This window comes from Elephantulus edwardii, unplaced genomic scaffold, assembly GCF_000299155.1.
Source record: "Elephantulus edwardii isolate Elephantulus edwardi_28Jun2011 unplaced genomic scaffold, EleEdw1.0 scaffold00018, whole genome shotgun sequence".
Classification (NCBI taxonomy): Eukaryota; Metazoa; Chordata; class Mammalia; order Macroscelidea; family Macroscelididae; genus Elephantulus; species Elephantulus edwardii.
In genome coordinates this window covers 5,432,906-5,441,277 of record NW_006399768.1, presented here as the reverse complement: position 1 = coordinate 5,441,277, position 8,372 = coordinate 5,432,906, and the positions used below count along the sequence as shown (strand labels likewise).

The 8,372-nt window shown below is 38.5% G+C and overlaps 1 pseudogene; it reads left to right on the top strand.

Moving 5' to 3' along the window:
* Positions 1–6,576, top strand: part of LOC102845634 — a 40,191-nt pseudogene extending 33,615 nt beyond the window's left edge.
* The last annotated feature ends 1,796 nt before the right edge of the window (positions 6,577–8,372 follow it).

The window sequence follows — 8,372 nt, the reverse complement described above, 5'->3', positions numbered from 1 at the left end:
AGGATTAAACCAGGCTACTCCTTGGAGGCAAGGATTCTGGGGCTTCGTCTGACATACTTTGGACATGTTGTAAGGAGAGACAGGTCTTTAGAGAGGGGCATCATGCTGGGTAGAGCGGAGGGACAGTGCAGGAGGGGAAGACCCTCTATGAGGTGGATTCATTCAGTGACTGGGGTACTCGGGATGGGTGTGTCGGGGGCAATGAGACTGGCACAGGATAGAGCAGGATTTAGGGCTGTTGTACATAGGATCGTTATGAGTCGCAAAAGACTCGGCGGCACATAACAACAACAACAATAATGATTTATTTAAGTAAGCAACTAAGCTAAAGCATATAATGCCAGATCAATAATTCTGAACTGATACTCCTATCTCTTTCTAGTTACAACTTCCTTAGCATAATCAGGTGGGAAAATCTCATTGTACAACACATGAAAAATAAAACCAGGCACAGGAATGTCCTAGGATACTTTCTTCCATTGTGCAGATAGGAAGCATCCATGGATTTTTTTTTTCCTCACCAAAGCAGACAACTTTTTAGTCAGAGAGGATCACTCAACATTTTCCTGTAATCATCTGAGTAGATAAAATAGCTTTCATCATTGTTCATATCACGTGTATGCCTAATGTGTACAACTTGGTCAGACAACTACCTGGCCAACTGACTTAAAGGGACCCATATTTGTTCCCATTTTGAAAAGAGTGATGCAACAAAGTGTGGGAATTATTAAACAATATGTTTGGGCTGCTTTGAAGGATGTGAGAAAATAAAGCCCCAGGAATTGATGGAATACCAGTTGGTATATTTCAACAAACAGATGCTGCACTGGACAGACTCACCATGTTGTGCCAAAAAATGTGGGGAACAACCACCAGGCCAACTGACTGGAAGAGATTCATATTTATTCCCATTCCAAAGAAAGGTGATGTGACAGAGTGTAGAAATAATCAAACAATATCACTAATATTACACCGTATCAAAATCCTGCTGAAGATTTTCCAGATAGGACTTAACTTAAACTGTACATTGACAGACAACTAACAGAAATACAAGATGGGTTTAGAAGAGGTCATGGCACTAGAGACATTATCAGGAATGTCATATGGATCTTGGCAGAAAACAAAGAGTACCAGAGTGATATGTATCTGTGTTTCATTGACTATGCAAAGGCATTTAGCTGTGTTGATTACAATACATTGTAGTTAACCATGAGGAGAATGGGAATCCCAAAACACTTTATGGTGTTAATGTTAAACCTATACTTTGACCAGGAAACAATCCTAAGAACAGACCAAGTAAATGATTCATGGTTCAAAATCAGGAAGGGAGTGCATCAGGGATGTGTCCTGTCTCCCTACCTTTTTTAATCTATATGCAGAACAGATCATTCAGGATGCTAGGCTTTATGAGGAGAAATCTGGCTTCAGTATTGGAGGAAGACTCATCACAATCTACGTTATGCAGATGACACAAGCCTGCTTGCTGAAACTGAGGAGGATTTGATGCATTTGCTGCAGAAGGTCAAGGACTGTAGTCTTCAATATGGATTGAATCTCAACATCAAGAAGACAAAGATTCTCACCACTGGGCCAGCTGGCAGCACCATGATGGATGGAGAAGAGATTGAGGTTGTTAACAGTTACAGCTTTCTCAGTTCCACAATCAACATTCTTGGTACCAGAAGTCAGGAAATCAAAAGACAAATTGCTTTAAGTAAATCTGCTGTCAGCGACCTTTCCAGAGTACTAAGAAGCAATGTATCAGTCTAGAGACTAAGGTGTGCCTGATCCAGTCCATGGTCTTCACAATTACCTTCTATGCATTAGAGATCTGGATAATGACTAAGAGTGATAGAAGGAAAATTGATACCTTTGAGTTGTGATATTAGATAAGAGCCTTGAACATTCTGTGAGTCACCAAGAAAACAAATAGGTCTGTCTTGGAAAGAGTGAAATGAAGTTTCTCCTTGGGTGCTAGGATTTTTGAACTTCTGTCTCACATACTTTGGGCATGTGGCCAGGAGAGACCAATCCTTGAAGAAGGACATCATGCTCAGATGGATAGAGGGATAGAGCAGAAGAGGAAGACCCTAGATGAGATTTATTGATACAGTAACTAGGGCAATGTGGGTAGGTGAGACTGGCTCAGGACAGGGCAGGCTTCAGAGCTATTGTACATAGAATTGCTAAGAGTTAGGTACAGACAATTTGATGGCACATAACAACAGCAAGATGGAATATATATGACTTAGCCACAATCCCCTTTAAAATGTAGTGTCCATTTTGTACTAGTAAGAAAAACAATGTGACTGCAAAAGGAAAAAAATGTCAAGTTCAATTCCATTCAACAGTTATTGGGGATCTACGAATGATAGATCCATGGTGTGATTGAGGATCATGAAGATGGTGCAACACCAGACATCATTTCACCCTGACTCATAGCTGACTTCATAACAATGAAAAATAATAACTGTAACATAACCACAGGAATGAAAAAGTTGGCGTCCATGTTCTGAAGTAAACAGGCAGGTGAGCATATATAATTGAATAGAACGTGGTACAAGGAGAACTATGCAAAGTCTGACCAAAGCACAGAGGACGGCCCTTGCACAGTCATAGACAAACTTCTTCAGGAAATTAAGTAATATTACTGTTGTTGTTATTGGTGTTGGAGAAAAATACTGACTAGCTCATGGACTGTCAAAAGTACAAACAGATACATCTTGGAGAAGGTGCAGCCAGAGTGCTTTCTTGGAGGCAAAACTGGTAAAGTTTCAGCTCGTCTATATTGGGCATGTTACTAGGAGAGACTAGTTCTGGGGAAAGGACATTGTGTTTAAAAAGGTAGAGGGTCAGTGAAAGAGAAGTAGAACCTCAACCAGGTGGACTCAAGTATGTCCAGTATGTCAGAGGACAATGTCGAAGGATGACAGAAGAAGAATCAATGCCTCTGAGCTGTAGTGATGGAGAAGAGTTTTGAATGTACTATGTACTACCAAGAGAATAAACAAGTCTGTCTTGGAGAGGATGAAACCATGTTATTCCTTGGAGACAAGGATTTTGTCTTATATACTTCAGGAATGTTACCAGGAGAGACCAGTCCTTGGAGAAGGACATCATGCTTGGAAGGGTAGAGGGTCAGCACAAGAGATGAGATGGACTGACACAGTGACTGTGGGATCAAGTGTGTCAGAAACAGTAAGATTGGCTCAGACTAAGGTAGGGTCCAGAGCTATTGTTCATACGGTCGCTATGAGTCATAGTCAACTGGTTAGCACATAACAACAACAATAACATGTAGAAGATTGTGAAGATGGCACGGGATAGAGTTCAGATCTGTTGGTCATAGGATTGCTGTGGATCAAGTCAACTCAATGGCACCTAACAACAACAGCCATGGTGATTGTGATAATGGGCTCCAGCAGATTAGAGATCATGAGGTTGGGAAGTATCAGCTCTGTTGTTCAGCTCACAGTTGATTTGATGGCACCTAAAAACAATTGTGAGAAGTCTGGTGGTCCAGTGGTAAGGAACTATCCTGTCAGCCCTAGGGCAAGCAGTTTGAATCCACCAGCAGCTTCACAGGAGAAAGGTAAGCTATCTCCTCCCATGTCATTTATAGACCCACGGGAAGGTCACCTATGGATTACTTCCTATTGAATACATAACAAAAACAGTAGGCACTATCAAAAAATTCAAAAGGCACAAATAAAAAGTGCATGAGAACAAGTGAAATGGCAGCTATCACTATAAACAAAATTTACTTGCTATTTATGCACAAAGCACTGCTTTTGACAACTCATATAATGTAAATAAATACATTTGAGGCATTTAAAAAGTAATTAAGTCATGAGCCATCATATGCTATATAACGATGTGTGTGTGTGTGTGTGTGTGTGTGTGTGTGTTAAAAGTCTGAATTACCAAGAGCTCAATTTATGCCCAATTTTCATTTTTTGAGGTGTGTATAATATGGCAGTTCATGGAATGAAATAATTCTTCTATTTTCTTTCTAATTTTAAACCACCAATCCCTGGAGATACCAGGCATTTATTTCCACCCATTTTACCAACAAAACAGGCAGATAGTAACACAATTTATCCTAAGGGGATTACAGAATGGCTAAACCCAGGGCTAAAATGGGAGGTGATCATGAGTTCTGCTGAGACACGTAGATCCTGCTCTCCCCACACGTGTTGGCACAGTGAACCTGAGAGCGCGCATAGCTGACTGGTGAGGCAGCGCAGTGAAACCAGAGCCCTGCCTCCTCACTCCATTCACAAAACTGAACTGATGCTAATTAATTCATGATTACTTTATTTCGGCTAATATATGGGTCTAAGCTTTTGCTGAGTGATGTAATATTTCAAAAGTGGGACTGTGTAATGGAATTTATTGAACTTCCTGAAATCACCAACGTAATTGTTTTTGCTGTTCACATATTAGGCACAGTCTCAAGGGGAAACGCTGATTCTTCTCATATAAGATTCGTTCCCCAAAGCTTGAAAGTCTGTCATCCTTCTCAATATACTCACTTCGTTAAATAGTTTACAGCTTACAAGAGGGTCACAAAGTCTGAGTAACAGAATGACTGTCCTGACAGATTTAGACAATAAAACCTCCAGATTGTTATATAAATGTTTTTCTCAGAGGCCGTTTCTGAAACACATACTAAATGCAAATATTGAAACACCTGCATGCCAAGCGCAATTCTTTTAACAGATGTTAATCCTTGTACATTTAACCAATGGATTCAGATAACATAAATGTCGTTTACCCCCTTCAGACTGTCTTGGAAAACTACCAATTACTTTATTTCAATTTGACAAAGAAGCTATTACTCCCAGAATTGTAATTTTAATTTTAAACTTAATAATGAAAATATTTGAAAGAATAAAGAAAAAAAGAAGTTCAACCTAAAACTCAGGCAAACCTTCAAACCTTTTAGAGTGTACTGATGTTAATAATTTGTAGGCTGTCTGCTTCTAATATGATAAATTTACAAAGATTAAGAAATCTATCAAATTTTTTTCAAGTCCCTGAAAATTGTGCTTTGTTTTGCTTATCACTCATCAGAAAAACTCATTTTTTATTTTTTTCCTCAAATATTGAAGAACTATGGTGAGCTTCTATTACTTTTAAATAGTATTTGCTTCTACTTACTTTTTTTTTTTCCTTTTAAAAAATGGTCATCTTCGGACCCAGCATTCAGTGCTGTCTCGGAAGTTTGTGGACATCATGACGGAGTATAACGAGGCTCAGACTCTGTTTTGGGAGCCGAGCAAGGGGCGCATCCAGCGTCAGCTGGAGATAACCGGCAAGACCACCACCAATGAGAAACTGGAAAGAGATGCTGGAGAGCGGGAACCCCTCCATTTTCACCTCCGATATTATATCAGATTCACAAATCACAAGGCAAGCTCTCAATGAAATTGAGTCTCGTCACAAAGACAGCATAAACTAGAGACCAGCTGCACGAGATGTTTATGGACATGGTGAAATGATCAACAACATAGAAAAAAATGTTATGAATGCCACAGACTACGTAGAACATGCTAAAGAAGAAACTAAAAAAGCTATTAAATATCAGAGCAAAGCACGAAGGGTGAGTTTGTTTTTTAAGAATTAGTGTATTTTTCTTTCTCCCTGTTTTCAAGTTATAATTCATTAACATAAACTTGCTTACAAGATATTCCAAGAAATAAAAGTTTGTCATTTAAATATTTCATTTAAAAATAAAAAATGGTCATCTTTTTTCCCTAGTTGTCCCTGAGACCTGGTGGATATCTTGGCATTTCACAAACTACATTAGTAAAATCTGCTCTCATACCTTGGGTTAGTTCTTCCTGGTGATGCCTCTGAGAGAGCCTTTTCATTTCTCTTCAGTCATCTCCTAATCTTTTCATGAATCTCAGAAGCCATAAATCAGCTGATGAGTCAATTGTCTGATAAAATAATTCCCATTTGGAACCATAAGTGTATGTGCTCGACTCCCTACAGAGTGTTTGACATCTATCATGTAGTCTTTAAGATCCCAAGAAGCAAGATTTATTTTCCACATCAACTGATAAAGTAACTCAGAAAGCTCACATAATAATTTTACTTTACTCACATTTTTAATGTTGTAGAATCCATATTTTAATCTAGTTACAAAGCTTATGTTCTCCACAATTCTATAAGGCCTCTCATATATATAGTGATGTCTATCTGTAGGCATTATTTACATTTTAAAGCTTGTTTTTGTTTTTATGTTTAGAGATATGGAGTAAAGGAGAAATTTTAGTTAGGTGGCAAAAATATTTCAAATTAATATGTTGGTCTCATTCTCTGCCTCTGTACCAGATGGCAAACTGATAACAGATTAGGTACAAACACCTAGTTGACTGTCAAGAGTTCTTCAGCAAGACTTACTGCGTTATTAATTATGTTGGCATCTCAGAATTTTGCCTTCTAACTTGCCTCTTGTGTTCTGCATATACCACTGCCACAACTTATCCAAGAAGCTTCTAGGTTAAAATGGAGCCACTCTTGTCTCATGAGAGAGTCCTATTCATCTCTGTGTTTAATCAAGGATAAATCAGTATGTGTCGATAGCACACCAAGATAAACTCCAGTAAAGTCAAGCCAAGATTTGATTACTGGATCCTGGCATGCAACAGTCGTGAATCCCTAAAAACATCCAGATTCTAAGTCTAGGACCTCTGTTTCTTTTGTGAATGATGTACTTGAAATTATGGCCAAATATTTTTCATTGGGATACTATTATCAGCCTTTCAACTTGTGACCTTTTCTCAAACTCATATATATTCTCTACATATCACTAACAGTGTTGACTATTCCGAAACTAAATGCAAAAAGAGGCTTCCAAAATTGATTATAGACCCACTGTGGGAAGAACATATTTACATTAAGTCATTAGAAACAGGAAGGTAAGTGTTATACTAATAATACAACCTTAATAGAGACCACAGCTATAAAGCTCTTTATTAAATGTACATCAAAGTTGGATGATTTTTAAGTATTAAGTAAATGTAGATGGGGGTTATCCCATCAACTACGACCAAAAAAAACCCACACACACACAAAAAAAACCACAAATCTGTCTTGGAGGAAGTGCAACCAGATTGCCCTTTAGAGGCAAGGATAGTGAAACTTAGACTCATACTTTAGACACGTTGTCAGGAAAGGCTAGCCTTGGAAAAAGACAATTATGCTGGGAAATGTAGAAGGTCAGTGGAGGAACCCTCAATGAGCGAATACCCTCAATGAGATAAACTGACACAGTGATCACCACAATCAACGTTAGCATAACTGAGATCTTGAGGGTAGTACAAGATAGGCTCATGTCTGTTGTTCATAGGATTGCTGTGAAATGTATCGACTCAATGACATCTAACAAAGAGGAAAATGGATGGATTTTCTTGGAAGAAAATTTTGCATGACTGTCCCATATTTCTGTATGTCTTACAATCAGAGTCATTAACAATTATTGTTGCAAATCATCTTATCAAGAATATTTGTATCATTAAACTGTCTCTCTTTTCTCTCTGGCAAAAGACCAGGCATACCTACTTCTCATTTTAAAAGAATTTGTGTCTTGTGATGTAATTCATCATGTACCGATCTGGTACCTTTCCTATCACCTTATAGGAACTAGAGCTTGAGATACTGACACTACTACTAATACTCTTACTACTGTTAGTGATATAATAAACTAGCCTTTTCATTGATCCAAAAGGTTTTTTTCTGTATTAGCATGAAATGATAGTCTATTGGTAAAGAGCTGAGCTGCAATATACCAGGGGCTCTACAGGAGAAAAATAGGCAATCTTCTCCAGTGAGACAAAATGCCTCTGAAAACCCACTAGAGAATCAGCTGTGAGTTGATTCCAACTTGATGGTTATTGTTTTTGTTGTTGTTGTTGTTTTTGTGAAGTACCGTCGAGTCATAGGGGACTGACTCATAGCCACCCTATGAATGAAAGACCTGAACGTTTGTATAACTTTCATCCTTTCTCTAGGTTATAGGGTTTCTGGAGACATGCTATTTTGGAAGTGGATGCCATCCTGCTTCCAAGATTGTTTTAATTAGGAGCTCCACCAACCACCGTCCACCATGGGTAACCATTATCTCATTTAACACATCAGTGTCACAGTGTTCAGCATCATGGTACACAACAGAAATTCCTTACCTTTCAAGTAAGCTAAAATAGCAAGCTGTTTACAGTTTCTAATGGGTATACGCTTCAACAAGATGGATTGACACAGTGACTACCGTAATGGGCTTGACCACAACAGAGATCATGAGAATAGTGTAAGATAGGACAAGGTTCAGATGTATTGCTTATAGGGTTGCTAGGAGTTGTAGTCAG